General features: G+C 46.4%; 1 protein-coding gene and 1 long non-coding RNA gene across 4 annotated transcripts in view; both read left to right on the top strand.

The window, feature by feature from the left end:
• The window catches only part of Ptprj (protein tyrosine phosphatase receptor type J), a 180847-nt gene that overhangs the window by 16676 nt on the left and 146334 nt on the right, over positions 1–17837 (top strand). The gene's annotated exons all lie outside the window — the stretch shown is intronic.
• Positions 7034–17416, top strand: LOC144377032 (uncharacterized). Its single transcript, XR_013437567.1, has 2 exons — positions 7034–9376; positions 17346–17416. It is a non-coding gene; the product is annotated as an uncharacterized LOC144377032 (long non-coding RNA).

Below are 17837 nucleotides of genomic sequence, written 5' to 3'. Positions count from 1 at the left end.
GACTTATTGGTGATGCAGATTTGTGACTGTGGTGGGCCTGAGGTGGGTGTCACCTTGCTGAAGTATAGTTTGTTTTGCTTTGATAAACGGAAGAGTGGGCAAGCCAGCCTGTTCCAGGTGGAGTGGGCAGACCTGGGGGGTTGAGACAGAGCCTCTATAAAATGAATCTGGGGGGCTGGGGATGTGGCTCAAGTGGTAATGCGGTCGCCTGGCATGCGTGGGGCGCTGGGTTCGATCCTCAGCACCTCATAAAATAAAAAAAATAAAAGATGTTTTGTGTCTATCGAAAACTGAAAAATAAACATTAAAAAAATTCTCTCTCTCTCTCTCTAGAAAAAAATGAATTTAGTCATTGTTTTTTAAACTCATTCTTTCCTAATTATGTAAAAATGGCATATAACAACATTAAAAGAAATTTAGAACTAGAGAAAGAAAAAAAGTTATTTAACCACCTCATCCCAGAAGAGTGATCATTTAAAGTAGTTATGGCTATGATTTATTCCAGGTGGCTTCTTATTTCAAATAGTTGTATTCACACAGTGGGGACAGTTTCAGATTCTTTAATGCCAAAAGATTGAATGAACAGAACATTTTTTCCCTGGTGCTTTGGGGATGATATCATCACGGTTGTTAATAGCTGCAGCCCGTTGCTGAGTGGATCGCTGCAATCCACTTAACCTTTTTCATATTTAGGGATTTAGGCAGCAGCCAATTTCTCACCATTGCAGGGATGTATATTTTCATACACAGCTTTTTATATGAAGTAGAGATTACTCAGGATTAATTTCCAGGCATCTTTCTAATAATATTTGACACCATTTGCCAAACAACTTCCAAAAGAGATGCTTTGTTTTCATGGCCGTTAGAATGTAGGAGACTGCCTTTTTCATTACGCCCACTCTGGCACTGGGTGTTATCATTTTTTAAAAGCAGATTTTGATGTTGAATATTTGCATTGGCAGGCATGCCAACTGGCCTGTGTGGTGGCTGCTTCGCATCGTTTTATGACCTTGCGTGACTCACGCAGGACCTGTTTTGTGTAATCCCTTTTTAAAAATTAAGTATTTTTGAATGTGTGGAGAAAATGCTAAGTCACATTCTGTGTTTTATACCACAGCCTGCGTTTGTCTGGTGGTGAAAAATTGTAACCGGAGCCAGAAATCAGATAGGCCTCGTTGTATATTACCTGCCTGCAAAGACTGTCAGGTGTGACTGTTTGAGTTTTAGAGCTGATTTTAGGGGTGCCTTGTCTCCAGGATCTAGCTTAAAACCCAAGCCATGTGACTGTCGGATGAACACTTGCAGAATGAAATCCAGCTGTGCGTCTACTGCATGCCGAGGCCAGCCTGTGCTCCCAGTTGGGGGAAACACCTGGCCCCTTGTATCATGGCCTTGATCACGCTCTCCTGGTCTTCCTCCCTCCCCTTCCTCCACCACTAGCCTTAGTTTCCCCATCTACAATGTCAGCAGTAAGGACATCGTGCTGTCAAGGATTTAGCGCAGGGGAAGCCAGGAAGAGGCTGGTGTTGGTATTGACCTTCCAGTGGCCCGAGGGGCAGGGATAAAAGAAGAGGGAAAAGGGCTGGTCTCCTCCTCTTTCCTGTAGGCAGTTCCACTTAGTTGGGGAGATAAGCCGGGCTGGCAGGAGAGAGTTTCAAATCACAGACAGTGCAGGTTTCAAGGTGACAGCGTACGCTGAGATAGGGATAAGCCATGTGAGTTACCATCGCTGCTGCTTGGGGTGATTATCAGGGGCCCAGGCTGCTGTTGGGGAGACCCACTGGGTTGGGACTTGGAGGTCCCACATGCCTCTTGACTTAGACTGGATCTTCTGGAGAATGAGGCATCATGGCAGGATTTTCTTTTCATGTTGTAAACGTTAAACATTTTATTGTCTTGTATTCTTATGGCAATTAAAAAGAAGCTTTATTCAGAAGTTATTCACACACCATAAACACCACCCTTCAGAAATGTGCACTTTAGTTGTTTTTAGCATGTTCAGGTACACAGCCATCACCACCATCAAGTTCCAGGGGAGTTTTGTAACTGAAAGCTTGGTCCCCGTCCTCGACGCCAATTCAGTGATGAAGACTGCGTCTTGAGAAAAAGGAAAAAGAAGGTTTATTGCTTTGCTGGCAAAGGAGAAAGAGGGACTCCTGTCCCAAAGGCTGTGATTCTGCCCATCTGCAGGAGCAGGGGGCTTTTACAGAGGTGATTTAGAGGAAACGAGATAAGGGAGAGATCAGGAAGGAGAAGATCAGGGAGCAGAAGTTTAGGGAAAAGAAGATTGGGAAAAAAAAAATATGTTAAGTTTCAAAGCCACAGGGATATAGTGAGAGCATCAGGTGAACCCCTGTTACAGTTTCATGACCTCCAAAGGAAACCCCATATCATTAGAGGTGTTCCCAGCCCCTCCTCCCCCAGCTCCTGGCCACCCCTAATTTGCTTTCTATTTCTACGAATTTGCCTACTTGGTGTATTCCCAAAAAGGTGGAATCAACAATATGTCTCATTTGCACCTGGCTAATTTCACCTAGCCTCGTGTTTTCAAGGTCAGTGCACCTTGGGGCCTGCATGGGGACCTTGTCCCTTTTGATGGCCCTCATCATAGGCCCCAGGAGTGGGCCGTGGTTTGATCACTCTTTCATGGTTGGTGGACATTTGGGTTCTTTCCACTTCTGCTCTTTTGAGTGAAACTGCTGGGAACCTGTGTGTACACAGATTCTATGGATGTGGGTCTTCCACACGGGAACATTTGGACCTTGGGAGTGGCAGGGGTTGCTGCCAGGATCCCTGTGTGTGTCTGTCCTGACCAGGCCAGACCCAGGGCAGGCTTTGTGTGCTTCATTTCTTGTAAGTGACCTTCCGGGCAGGGTCTATCTTGGTCCCTTTTACAGCAGTCGACACTCAGGCTGCACAGCTGGAAAGTGGCAGCCTCCAGCCCTGTGGGCTCTCAGCCAGCTTGTGGCCACCTCTCCCCGGTAGGCCAGGTGAGGTCTCAGTGGCGTCATAGAGGCAGCAGGCTGGGCAGGGTGGTGTGTCCGTGACCGACATGGGAGGTTGTGGGGCGAGGGAGATGTTTTGGAAGACCCATCAGCAGGGCCTGCCTGGCTTTGGATGTGGCCGGAGAAAGCATGCTGACTTGGCAGACAGGGTTTGATTCTTGGGGTGACCTTTGTGATCTTGGGCTGATCCTGTCTCCTTTGAGCTTCAGCTTCTTCATCTGGAACCTGGAGCTCTGGTCCTTGCTTCTTGCCAACCCCTAAGGCTGATGTGAGAGAGGGAAGGAGGGAGGAAGAGAGAGCTGGGGGAGGGAAGAGGGATGGGGAAAGAAGCCGGAAGGGAAGGGGGAAGGGGAGGTGGAGTGCAGATGGAAGAACCTGCTGGAACCTGTGGAGCCCAGCTGGGGGTGGGGGCGCAGGAAGGGACTGGGCAGCAGGTGTGGGCGGTGTGGGAGGGGGAGCCTGCTGGTCTGGGAGGACATCCCTGCCCGCCAAAGCTCCCACCCGGAGGCTAATGAGCTGGTTGTAATCCAGAGGCTATTGATTTTTCTTAGTATTTGAATTTGAGCCTTCATTTCTGGGAAAAGTCTGGTGTGGAACCAACCACAGTGTCAGTAGCCTCCCTCACCCACAGGGCACCCCCCCTCCCTCCTGCTGGGTGTTACCTTGACACCAGGGAGGCTTCCCGGCTGTGGAGGTGGCTGGTGGCCTCGCCCATCTGGGCTTGCCTCTGTTGGAGTGGCAGGGCTCACTGTGCCCTTTATCACTGACTTGCAGCTGGCCTGGGGTTTTTTGAGAAGCTTGTCACTGCCGGTTAGAAAATAGAGACAGAAGCCTGTCCCTTGGAGCTGGTGTCCTGATGACTTGCTCTTGTTCTGACTCCACTCTTTTGCTGGGTTGTCATGAATCAGTCACTTATTTTTTTTTTTGAGTATGATGAACACGCTTGTCTACGTATGACAAGCGAGGCCCAGGTGATGCAAATTAGATGATTTTTAAAAATTCGAAGCCAGACTTCTCTCCCTACATTCAAATCAGAAAGCACTTGTTCCTTTGTGTTCCTCTTTATCCTGACCAGTGCCCCCGTAATGGACATGGGGTGGAGAAGACCCCTTCTTCCATCTTGGAGCTGTAGAAATTTGCATTATGAATATAGTCAGGGCACGTTTATGAAACTGGTCAGGCCCAAGGACCTCATTCTGAGCAAGAGGGGATCCTTGATGGCCTTCTAATTTAAACTGTTCGTTTTGTAGATGTTGAAACCAGGGCTCAGAGAGGGGAAGTGACTTGTCCAAGACCACACAGCTTGTCACAGTGTGAGCTCAGTGTCCTGACTTGAGCCTTTGTTCTTTCCAACATTAATGTTCTGTAGCATTTTCAAGGAATATATCTATCTTTGACCTGTTGAATTCTGACAACTTGCCATTCCGTTCAGTGAAGAGTTGAAAGAATGGGCTGGATTCTGGAATCTCTGCTGTTTCCTGTCATCTGAGACCATGCCTGCCCTCTGGAGGCATTGGCTGCCAGAACCTACCCCATTTACTGCATTTGCATTCAGTAGAGAAACCAGCCCAATAAGCAGATGAATTTACTGCTGCCAAAAATGTGAGGTTGAGTTTGGGAGGTGGGTTGGGGAAAAAAAAATTGTTGCTTCTATAATAAAACTTGCTGATATAACTTTGAAAGTCATTGTCTTACTCATCCTCATCTGAGATAAGTCATGCAATGGGTGGTATCAGGGGTGCAGAGTTTCCCCCTGTGAGGACACAGCAGGATGAACTGTGTGTGGATTTGTCTGTTAAAGACAAGCCAGCTGGGGCTGTAGCTCAGTGGTAGAGCACTTGTCTGTCATGCCTGAGACCCTGGGCCTGATACTCAGTATCACAAAAACACAAAACGAACAAATATAAAAACAAAACAAAAAGTCATGTGTTGGAAACAACCTAAATGTTAAGTAATAGGGGATCGCCAACCACTCTGCAGTTGTGACACGCTTTGAAAGACTGTTGAATGATATTCATATAATGGGAAGATATTCATATAAGAAATTTAAAGTTGTAAGCTACAAAAATAAAGTATAAACCTAACTGGGCAAAACAGTCAAATAGATCTGAAACTTAACAATGTGCTTTGCATGGGTGCATGGGTGCTGTCTCTCTAATGTGGCTCTTTCTTTTTTTTTTTAAATATTTTCTTTTTAGTTTTTTAGGTGGACACAATGTCTTTATTTTATTTTTATGTGGTGCTGAGGATTGAACCCACTGCCTCACGCATGCCAGGGGGGCATGCTACCACTTGAGCCACATCCCCAACCCCTCTAATGTGGCTCTTAAAAGCATGTTAAGCAGACCTGACTGGAACCAAGTTCTGCCACGTAAATGTTGTGTGGCCTTGGATAGATCATAGGATGTGCCCGATCAGGCTTCTCATGTGCAAAATGAGAATGGTACCTTCTCTCTTTAGGTCATAGTGAGAAGCAATGAGGTGTCTGACATTTCGGAGAAAGCGGTACCCCTGCTCTTGGACCTCCCCAGTTGGATCCTTGCACTGTTGTTTTGATCAGATAAGACCAAGTTATCTACTGCTCCTAGCCCAGCAAGGCTCCTGGTGTCTTCTGGGTACTCTTAAGTCCTCTGGGACTCACCGTACCAATTTTCTTGCAGCTTCACACTCCCCATTTTAGTCCTCAACCCTTGCACATGCTGCTGCACATGCCCTTTTCTTCTGTCTCCCTGAATAAACTGGGTTCCCCTGGGTACCATGTTGTGAGGCCTGGCCACCCAGCAGGTGCTCAGTGAATGCTGAATGAATCAAAGAGGTGGGTCCTTTAAATAAAAAAAGAGTTGGACCTTTAAATAAAAGAAAGGGTTTGGTGAGCAGAGCAGGGGCACTGTTTAAGGAGATAGGCAGGACAGAGGGCAGAGGTGGCTACTACTGCGTATTCAGAGACAGGCCAGCTGGGAACAGGCCGAGATCAGCTTTGGAGCCACCTGTGTTTCAGTGTTTATTGTCACATAGGAGTTACCTTAGGATGTGGAATGGGTTTTGCTACCTTCTGTAGCTTGGGGCCATGTGTGCTTGTTTCTAGGAGTGCTCCATCAAGATGAAGCCTGTGTAGATGTGATGTCGTGTATATGTATGCGTGTGTGTGTGTGTGTGTGTGTGTTTGTGTGTGTGTGTGTGTGTGTGTATGTGTGTGTGTCTTCCCAGGTTGTGTGCATGGTTGAGTTGAGAGCTGGACCTGCAGGCAGAGGGAGCCTGGGCTCTGCCTCTGGCCCTTACCATTTTCTCGATTGGTCAACTTGAGCCGAGTGACTTAGGGGAGTACCGTAATGCTTATCAGGGGCCCAGCAGGTTCCATGTGGCTTTACTAGCAGTATTCTCACTTGGCAGGGGTCCAGCGCAGAGTGGAGTGGAGCGCAGGTGCGTGGTTGGTATAGATGAGACAGTAGAGTATGGTGGAGACTTTGGCAGAACTCGGAAAGAAGGCACTAGGAATGTGTCCTGTCTGAAGGACAGTGCCTCTTCTTATCATCCTTTTTTAATGAACATGTATATTCTCACCAGGTTTCAGGTACCTTTTTAAAAAATTGTAATAAAATTTATCATTTTCACCAGCTTTAAATTCATCATCACTAAATACATTTTCAGGGCTGTGCCTGCCTGAGTCACCAGTGTTTCCCCAAATCCTGCTTTTTGTGCTTTGCCAATGTTAACTGATTTCATCCTCACTGCGGCCCATTGAGGAATCTACGTTTCAAACTTTGATTTGTGTGTTGAGGAGCGTGAGGTCCCGATGTAGCTTCCCCAGAGGCCATGTAATAGTTAATGCTGGAGCTGGGATCCTAACCTTAGGGAGTCCCGTGTTGACACTGATTCTGATTCTTTTTTTCTTTCCCCCTGAAGAGCTGGAAACAGAGATATTTTTAAAATGTTAAATCTCCTTTAAAAATATATGCATATGTATATGCATATATGATATATATATATATATTTTTTTTTTTTTGGTGGAGCTGAGGCATAAACCTAGGGCCTTGTGTGTGCTTCACCCCAGGCCTTCCTTTTTAGAAAAATGCCTTTGTCTTTATTTATTTATTTTTCTTTAAATTTGAAATAATTTTTGAATTAAAGGAAAGTTACAAAAAAAAAATAGTGCAAAGTTTCCAAATACTTTTGCCCACCTTTCCCAAAGGACACAACATGCAAAATTAATTTTTACAAGTTGTAAGGAAATTAACAGTGCTGGTGGGACTCCGTTAACTCATCTGCAGCAGACCTCGTTCACATTTCTCTAATTGTCTTGTGAGCGGCCTTTTCCTGGTCCAGGATCCAGTCTGGATCCACCTCATGTTGAGCTGTCATGTGGCTCAACACGTTTAGAAGAGGGGAAGGGAACTGCAGTCACTGGTCCATGGCAGTTCTGAAATCCAGGGTGGCATGTGAGCGTAGAGCCCTGTCCTGTTACCTGTTGAAGGAAATCTGCTTTTCAGCAATCCCACTCACATTAACCCAAGAAAACCCTCTTGGGGCCAGACTGAACCATTTCCATTATAGTTGGGGCAGGGTCTTCATGATAACTCACTGGAGTCCCCTACCTACCCTGCCTTTTCTCCAGTGGGGAGGAGAGAATGGAGGGCTTAATGCATGTGGGAATGTTTTATAACCTATAAAGAGCAGTCAGATGTCAGATAGTGGGCTGTGTTTGTGGGCTGTCCTGCTAGCCTGCTAGCCGTTGTCCCTCCTTTACTCTCCTTTTTTCCTCCTGTGGTGCTTTGCTAGTCGCAGCCTTGCAGATCCGCCGTTGGCATCCACACCCTCTCTAAGTGGTGCTAATTGAATTGAGCCATAGTCCAAGGCTGTGCTTTCAAGGTTGGCATCTGGGAGGCTGTCAGGTCTTGTACTGCATTCTCTCCAGCCAAACTGCTGACTGCCTGTTGATTCAGCAGGATTTCCCTGAGCGCCTGCTCTGTGCCAAGCCCGAGGAGCACAGGGGAGAGAAGGTGGATGGCGAAGGCAGTGCCCCATAGTAGTCATGGCATTCAGGCTGGTGAGGAGGGGGTGGGAGGAGCAGCCACTCTGCGCAAGACATGGCAGGGGTAGCCTTTGAGGAAGGATGTTGCAGGAACAACACAGGCAGACAGGTGGAGGTGGGACGGTAAAGACACCTCTGGAGGGGGCCTTGGGAGAAGAGCCCTTCAGGTGAGCCCTTGGAGGGAGGGCTCTTGGTCCTCAATCATCTTTGTGTCCTGGGACCTCACTCAGGGCCTGCACACAGGGGCTGCTGAGAATGGGTTTCACGGTTGCACTGAAGATACCAAGCCTTGTGGGGCGGAAGGCACGAGGTGACACTGAACTCCATTTGGGTCCACCTTCACCTATAGGCCACCTTATTTTTTTTATATATATATGAACTGGGCACCCAGAACTAGAGGACCATCAATCTGGTGGCCACATAGGGTCCCCGCTAGGTGTGGTCTGTGGGCCTGGAGTCCAGCAGCATGCAGAGGTCAGAAGTCAAGGCCAGTGTTGTAATCAGAACCTGGGTTCCTGCAGGAGCCGGGGCAGGGTTCTAGGTAGAGTGATGAGGGAGCAGGCCTCAAGACCTGCAGAACAGCTGGGGACAGGAGGCCAGCTGCCCGGAAGTGTTTGGTAAACATTTGTTAATCATTTCCTTCCTGGTGAACTGGTGAAGGTCTGTAGCATGCCCAGGAGAGCTCTGCTGCGTGTGAGTGTGTGTGTGTGTGTATGTGTGTGTGTGTGTGTGTGTGTGTGTGTATGTGCACTTGTCATTTGGGTATCACCTGACCTTCTGCCCACCTGCTGGCTCTCTGGAAGCTCATGAATGACGTGGAACCAACTGCAGATTTCCATGGACAGCGAGAGTGTCTGTGTGGGTCAATAAGCAGAGGACACAGTGAGGAGAGTGTGTATGTGTGTGTATGTGTGTGTGTGTGTGTGTGTGTGTGTGTGTGTGTGTGTGTGTGTATGTGCACTTGTCATTTGGGTATCACCTGACTTTCTGCCCACCTGCTGGCTCTCTGGAAGCTCATGAATGACGTGGAACCAACTGCAGATTTCCATGGACAGCGAGAGTGTCTGTGTGGGTCAATAAGCAGAGGACACAGTGAGGAGAGCCTGTTGCCCAGCACCTTGGGTGTGGGGAGCTGAACACAACCATGTGATAACACCCTGTGGGTGGCCTTTCAGGGACTCCAGGACAGAACCCAGATCCTTCCTGCCTTGCTTGCTTCTCAGAAAGTACTGTCCTCCCTGGGGTGATGAAGACCCTCCCTGGGGTGATGAAGACCCTCCCCTGTCCCCGGTGTCCGTGATGTTGGCTTTGGCTTGGATGCATTCAGGTGGCCCTGAGCCAGGTCTGTATGAAGGGAACTATTTAGGTCTGAAGTACCCATTTGGTTTTCCAAAGTTTACAGGTGATGGTGGAGGGGGTTGGCATGGGGAGTGGGGGTGTCCTTTGTTCTTTTGCTGTTATGGGACAGTTATTGTCTGTGGGCTGGTGGCCCCGTTTCCCTCTTAGGATCATTTAGAGTCCCCTGGGGGTCATGAGAACACTTGTGGGTCCATCTCCCATTCTTTCGGGGGGAAAAGAAGGAACATTGTGTTCAAATGAGTTTGAAGAATCTGGGCCAAACACAGTCAAAGAGATGTCTTTCTTGCAGGACTCATAAGAACCTTCAGTGTGCTTGTGGTTCTTTAAGAGGAGGGGACTTGTTAGACCTTTATTTTCCCTAGATTTTTGTTTTACTCTGTATCTGTCTTGTTTCTTTAGACATAGCTCATGAGACCAGTGTTTTCAGGAATTTGCTTTAGGAAATTTATTTACTTAACAGATGTTTATTGAGCATCTACTGTGTGCTAGCGACTGCTTCAGATGCTTGGGCTACAACAGTGATTAATCCACACCAAGATCCCCAGCTCATAGAAACTTACATTCCAGCAGAAGTGATGGTGTACCTACTCTGTGTTAGGCTCCTGAGTTTCATGTTATCCTGTTTAGCTTTTGTAACAGCCTGGTGAAGTAGATTAGGTAACTGAGGCTGTAGGGGTAGAGTGACTTGCCTGCTTTGGCTGAATTGTCCTTTTTGGATTATATCTTGGAAATGCAAAAGGAGATGCTTACAGAGGGGCCGGAAGGAGGAGGAATACCTGGTGGAGACACTAGGGTCTGCGGTGGAATTGCTACAGCCTTGCTGTTCACCCACTTGCCCTTTGTGAAGGTCCAGTGGAGAAATTTCCCTGAGCCTTTAAATCAAGCAGGGAAACATAGGTTTCTCCCTGACTGCTGGTTTGTTTTCATATTATGGGCACAGAGAATCTCGTGGCGGATCATGTTTCTCTTTGGCTTTGGTTACTAAGCACCTGAGAGCTAGATTTGTGGCCCATCTTGACACCTCTGCAGGAAGAGGCCATATGGTGTGCGTTTCCAGGTGCTAATCTTACCCCTGGCTTTCTTATTAGGTTCCCTACACTCATTTTCTCTTGGCCTGGTTCCCATGACTGTTTATTCTTTTGTGTTGTTTGTATTATTCTAAGTCACTGTAAATACTTGGTGGAATGGAGCTGGGTATAGCTAGAATTTAAACAATAATGGTAAGATGATTTTTATAACATTCCTCAGGGAGTCTGTAGGGAGCCAGGTTCCAAGCCCAGCTCTGCAGACTGTGGATTCCACCCTTTTCCCATGACACTACCTGCCTTTCTGGATTAGGACTTACCAGCTTCTTTTGTAATGGGAGGCAGATCAGTTTGGCTTATTAGCCATCATCTTGTGGGTTCCAGAGGAAGCTGGTCTGGCTGGACCGGAGGCTCCAGTGGTAAATTGACCTGAGTGTCACACACGTGGCTTGAGGAGGAGTCTGAACAGTCGATTCCTTCTTGGTGAATGCTGCTCAGCCTTGTCCAGGAGAGAATCCAAGCCTCTAACTCTTGCTCCCAGGTTCCAGGCAGCGTCCGGTCGATATGAGCCCCGTCTACTCTTCCCAGCTACTTTCCATTCACTGGGTTGATGGGAGGAGAAGAGCAGGTGGTGTGGATGGAGAAGCTGAGGCCAGCAGAGGTGCAGTGACTTTGCCCACTAGGGGATGGCCGAGCCTGCGCCCCAACATAAAACCTCTGTTCCCTTGCAGTTCTTAGGTCAGACAGCCGCAGGGATCATTCACTGAATCATCTGTGGGCTAGGAGGTGGCATGGGAAATGGGCCAAGTTTAGGGTTTGGGAGCTAGGACCCCAGCCTTTTGTATAGGGAGAAGTCTCTTTTTGAGCCTTAGTAGCCTCCTCCTTAAAATGTGGTCCTTAATTCCTGCCCTGCCAGCCTGTGAGAAATTGAACGAGAAGAGAAATTGAACGGGAAGCCTCTGGTCTGGTGTTAGGCATTGTGTCCGTCCTTGGCTGTGCCTGTGTTGCACTGCTCCTGCCCCCGATGGTATTACTAATAATGATAATGTGCCGAACATTTGAAGAACATTGACGTCTGGGCTGGACACTGGTCAGTTTTATGTACATGATTTTAATGCACAAAACAAGCAGATGAGTAGAGATGGTCTATTCCTTTCTTCTCTCTATTGTTGGAAACAGAGGCTTAATAAAGGTTAAGTCATTAGCCCAAGGTCACAGAGGTTTTAGGAGATAGAGGCAAGACTTGACCCCTGGCAGCTGACCCCACCGTGATACCGCTCTGATCACGTAGGGAAGAGCTTGGGACTCTTTTTGAGGGTTGACATCTCTGCACATCAGTCTGGTTGGGACAGCAGGACCATCAGGGGAAGGAAGTTGTGTGTGGGTGTCAGCTGGCCCTGGTGGTGGTGTAGAACCTGGGATGTGGCTGGGTAATAGCTCTGGGACACTGAACTTGTCTTCAAGCTTTGGGCTTGTCACCTGTGGACGGAGAGGTACAGTGGCTACATGGCCCCTTGTGCATGGCTGTAACAATGTCTGTGATGGCCTGTGACAGTCCCAAAAACATGTGGGGTGGATGTGAATGAGTTGGAACGGCCAGCTCACCTTCAGTGTGCAGCACGGGTCACCGCCCGCTGGGAACAGGCATGTGAGCTGGAGCCCTGCTGACAAGCCGGATGCTTGCTGAGCCTCAGCTCTCTCGCCAGCCAGGGGAGTGCTGCTGCCTCTGTTGGATTCAAAAACCATTTTGCAGAGAGCTGCCGAGGGCCGGCCAGCTGTAGGCTGCCTGGTGGGGGTGTGGACAAGGCACAGGGTGAGGACGTTTCCGTGTGTCACAGTTTTTGATGGAACTCTGCACAGTGACAGCAGGCTTAACCCAAGGTGGGGGTGGGGGTGCTGTCAGGAAGCAGAAGGTTGTCGGACAGTGTCCACTCCTGGAAAGCCTTGCGGTTATAAAGTACCGTATATATAAACTGTAAAGCACTTTAGAAATGTAAATTTGTTCCCTCACTGACATGGAACAAAAACAAAATGCATAAAAACGGATGGATTTGCCAGGCGGGGAGGTGAATGAGAATGCATGTATGGATGTGATTTATTTCTGATTATCACAAGTGTATGCTTACTTATGTAAACTTGGAAAATAGAGAAAAACATGAAATTGAACATAAGAATCATCCATAATCCTAACAAGTAGCCATGTCGTTTACTGCATTAGTATATGTCTTTCTACTCTTTCTGCAAAGGGTTTAATTTTTTAAAATTAAAAAAATATTTAATTGACAAAAGTGTGTGTGTGTGTGTGTGTGTGTGTGTGTGTGTGTGTGTATAGTCAAGGTATGTGATGAGATGGTTTGATATGTAGAACTCCTTTTGAAGATAAAGTAGGTAGTTGATTGATTATAAAGTTTGACATGCTGGACTTCCTGAAGAAATGCTGGTTGATTTTAGCTTAAAAGATATTACTTAAATAAGAAAATTCAGGCATTGATGTAGGCAAAGGGTTTGTAACCCTTTACATTCTAGAAGCTGTTCCATGTATTCTTTTTCCCTTCGACCAATTTGTTGAGAGTTCATTTTGCCAAGTCCTAGCACAGTGCCAAGTGCAAGTCAAGAGAATATTCTGAGTTTGAAATACAGACATAAAAGTTCATTCATTTGGAAGGTCTCACAGGCAGGTTTAGAAACGGGACAACAATAACCTGTGGATATTCAAATTTTTCTAATTTGTGAGCCTTCCTGTTTCCTTCTCGGATTTCATACCGTCATTCAGAAAATAAGCAACATTGTCCTCATTTTGGAAAGAACAGAGATTGTCATCTCACCAAGGCTGTGTTTATTCTGAAAACAAGTTAATTAAGGAATGATTAAAAAAAAATCATCTCTCTAAACTGTACCCTTAGCTGGCAACTAGACCACCAACCCAAACAAATCATTAAAAACTGCTCACTCCTTTACTTCAAGGCACCGCACTGGTCCTGCAAGGTCCCCAGGTCCCACAGATCACTTTTAAAAGTTGGTGTGACTAGTAGAAAACTAAAAGGCCTTCCTTAGTGTCCCACCTTCTCTTGCCTACCTTGGTACCCCCACCCTACTCCGTATTCCTTACATCAAACTTGGAAGTTTAGATCTCAGTGAAGCAGATTCTTCTCAGGAAGATAGATCAGGCAAAAGGAATGAGGAAGAACCGGAGGCAGATGGCAGGAAGCAGGAGATCATGGACGCTCATTCATTGGGCCACAGTGGGACCTTGCGGGCCCTTACTTCTGCTCCCCTAACAAGCCCAGCAGGTCTCAGTCTTCTGCTATCTCATCTGGGGCCTTTAATTTTTTTCAATAGTTTTTTTATTATGGTAAAATTCATGTGACAAAAACTACTATCTTAAGTGTACAGTTGGTTGGCATTAAGTACATGTATATCGCTGGGCAGCACCACCTGTCCGACTCCGGATCTCTAATTGAAACTTTATTCTCATTAAGCAACTCTCCATCGGGGCTCTTTCCTAGAGTCTGGCAACCATGGTTCTACTTTCTTCCTCTCTATTTAATGATTTTAAGAACCTCATGTCAGTGGGATCCTACAGTGTTGTGACTGGCATGACAGTGCCACTTAGTATTATCTTCAAGGTTCAGTCATGTTGTAGCACGAGTCGGAATTTCCTTACTTTTTTGGGCTGAATGATATTCTGTTGTAAGTGTGTACCACATTTTGCTTGTATTCTTTTCTTCATCAATAGACATAAGAATCGTTTCCACCAACTTAGATGCCCTTCAATCGATGAATGGATTAAAAAAATGTGGCATTTATACACAATGGAGTACTACTCAGCACTAAAAAACGACAAATTCATGGAATTTGCAGGGAAATGGATGGCATTAGAGCAGATTATGCTAAGTGAAGCTAGCCAATCCCTAAAAAACAAATGCCAAATGTCTTCTTTGATATAAGGAGAGCTACTAAAAACAGCAGGGAGGAAGAGCATGAGAAAAAGATTAACTTTTTTTTTTTTTAAAAGAGAGAGAGGAGAAAGAGAGAGAATTTTTAATATTTATTTTTTAGTTCTCGGTGGACACAACATCTTTGTTGGTATGTGGTGCTGAGGATCGAACCCGGGCCGCACGCATGCCAGTTGAGCGCGCTACCGCTTGAGCCACATCCCCAGCCCTAAAAAGATTAACATTAAACAGGGATGAGAGGTGGGAGGGAAAGGGAGAGAGAAGGGAAATTGCATGGAAATGGAAGGTGACCCTCAGGGTTATACAAAATTATGTATAAGAGGTTGTGAGGGGAAAGGGAAAAAAATCAAGGGAGAGAAATGAATTATAGTAGACGGGGTAGAGATAGAAGATGGGAGGGGAGGGGAGGGAGGATAGTAGAGGATAGAAAAGGTAGCAGAATACAACAGTCACTAGTATGGCAATATGTAAAAACGTGGATGTGTAACCGATGTGATTCTGCAATCTGTATACGGGGTAAAAATGGGAGTTCACTATCCACTTGAATCAAATGTATGAAATATGATATGTCAAGAGCTTTGTAATGTTTTGAATAACCAATAAAAAAAAGAATTGTTTCCATGCTTAGCTACTACAGATAATGCTGCTATGAATGTGGGTGTACAAAGACCTTTTTGAGACCCTACTTTCAATTTTTTGGGGGTTTATGCCCAGAAATGGTGTCGCTGGATCATAAGCTATTTTCTATAGCAGTTGTGTAACTGTGCATCCCACCAACCCCACTGACAGTGCACAGAGCTTCTGATTTCTGTGCAACCTCTCACACACCTATTGTTTTGAGAGCAGCCAACATCAGGGTGTCAGGCATTTTAGTACAGTTTTGATTTGGGTTGCTGTAGTGGTTAGTGATCCTGAGCATCTTTTCATGTGCTTATTGGCCATTTGTATGTCTTCTTTGTAGAAATGTCTACCCAAGTCCTTTGCCTACTTCTGATTGGGTGGTTTATATTTATGTTGTTGAGTTTTAGGAGTTCTGTTTTTTTTTTTTTTTGCATATCACTCCCTCACTAAATATATGACTTACAAACGTTAAAAACAAACAAACAAACAAAATATAGGCTTTGATGTAGGCAAAGGGTTTGTAACCCTTTACATTCTGGAAACCGTTCCACGTATTTTCTTGCCCCAGCCAATTTGAAGTTCATTTTGCCAAGTCCTAGCACAGTGCCAAGTGCGAGTCACACACCCAGGGATGTCGCCTGGTGAGAGTGAGGATGTTCCAGCTCAGCTGAGGTTGGGGCCTGGGGGTGACCATGGGTGGCACAGAACCCTACCTGGGCTGACTTGTGGGGGAGCTGGGGAAAGTCTTAAAAATGAAGTTCCGGCCACAAGAGACTGGAATTCCTGGGTTCTGAGGCGGGAGGAAGATTTTGCAAGATTTCATTGTTTGCTTAGATTTTTTTTTTTCCCCTCCAACGCTGGGGGTTGAACTTGGGGTCTTAAGTATATATTAGGCAAGTGCTCTATCACTGAGTTACATCTCCTGCCCTCAGTAACTGTGATACTTAAAAAAAAAAATCAACCTAAAAAGCAGCTAAATAAAAATATAAGTGCAGTCAGTGCCCTTGGAGACTAGAAACAGGTTAAGTGAGAACAGCAGCCTTTGTAAGTGCCAGTGGGGGAGGGGCACCGAGCACACCCCTCCTGAGTGACAGCCTCTTTTATATGCCGCTTTGTTCTCTCCCAGGTACAAGCTGACCACAGTCTTCTTCCATGGGGATGGCAGCAGGCAGCCACCTTGGGCAGGGTTAGATACCTGGGAGTACAGAGAGGTCTTGCTTTTTTCCCTCTGCTTCTCCAAGCCACCCCGAGGGACAGAGAAGTCAGGTCCATGCTTCCATGCTTTCTTGGCACACTATGCGTGCGTGTGTGTGTGTGTGTGTGTGTGTGTGTGTGTGTGTGTGCAATAGAGAAAAGAGGAGAGTTGGGGTGGCGAGGCTGGGGTCAGTGGAATAAGGCCATTGGTCCTGCTGTTGCAGGTTGCTGGGAATTTGAATGGCTCCCAGTCTCCATCCTCTTCCCCTTCCTTTAGGACACCCTCTAGTTAGGAATACAGGGGTGGCAGGAGCTAGGAGGGCACTTGGCTTTTATGAGAGCAGCAGAGGAGGATTCTCAGTGGAAAGGAAATGTCCTGTCCTGCCTGCCTGGTTCTCCTTCCAGATGACCAGTGGGCAGATGCTCAGGGACAGGCCTGTCCTGGCCAGGAAGGGGCCCTAGTGGTGACTGATCACTGCTCATTTTCACAAGCCTAGAAAGTAAAATATTGACCCAAGTTAGGGGTGAAAAATGTTGTGATGGGCAATTTACTGGGGAGCCAACAGTGTTACCTGTTCCAAGGCACTGCACTGAGACTTAGGAACAGTTAGGTTTTTTTTTTTTCCTCCTATTGTACTTCTTGCTACCCGCTTTCTCCTTCCAATTTTTCCTTATTAATTTGAGGAAAGTTGATTGCTTTTAGAAATCAGCATCTAAGCATGCCTGGTCACGCTCCACAGGGTCGAGAGATTAACACAACTCTTTAGAATTAGTGGCCTGTGTTTTGTGCATAGAGATAGGCCTGGGGGATGGTTATGTGTGCAACTGGGGACAGAAGAGGAACCATAAATTTTGCAGGAAAGATTTGTTTTGGTACCTTGTTATATTTGCTTTGCATTACATATTGTTTAAAAAGAGGCTTTTTTTTTTGGATTGAAGGAAAAGGAACTGTGTATTTGAGATAAGAAGTAAAATAAAATGAAATAAATAGTTGGGTTTTGTCATGTGGCTTTCAAAGTGGCATATTTCTGAGATCACTTGTTTCTGTACTGTTCCAATATTTATACAAAAATTAGAAAATACAAAGTATAGGCATGTCCTGAGATCCTGGGGAGATTGTAATTTATAATGGTGTTCTTTTTCCTTTGTTTTACAGAGCTGCATTTGGTGAAGTTTCAGGAGCTTTTAGCCAGTGGTGATCCAAAGACAATAAATGTTGCTTTGTGAGGAGGTCTCCACCCCGTGTCTTACTTGGTGACAGTTAACTGGTAGCCAAATGTCTGAGCCCAGATGCAAATGTGAAAGTGGACAGATTTGAGTCAGTAGCCTCAGCTAATGGCATAAAGTACCATGGTTTTTGGTGGTGGTGGAGGGTGTGGTGTGGGGAGTGGGGATGCTCTTTGTTCTTTGCGATGATGGGACATCCCTTATCTCTCTGTCACCTCATTTGGTGGGGCCCCTTTCCTTCTGAGGACATTTGGAGTTCCCTGGGCTTGTGAGAGCCTTTATACCTGCTTCCCTCATCTCACGTCTGAAGGTCTTCTGACTCAACGGGGTGTAGTCGGGTGCAGAGCAAGTACCCAGGCTGCAGTTGGTTACAGCTCAGCTCTTCGAGGTGGGCAGCCGCTGAGCAGGCACTGGTTGAAAA

This window comes from Ictidomys tridecemlineatus, chromosome 4, assembly GCF_052094955.1.
Source record: "Ictidomys tridecemlineatus isolate mIctTri1 chromosome 4, mIctTri1.hap1, whole genome shotgun sequence".
In the NCBI taxonomy this organism is placed as follows: Eukaryota; Metazoa; Chordata; class Mammalia; order Rodentia; family Sciuridae; genus Ictidomys; species Ictidomys tridecemlineatus.
This window is presented reverse-complemented; position numbering and strand designations above follow the sequence as displayed.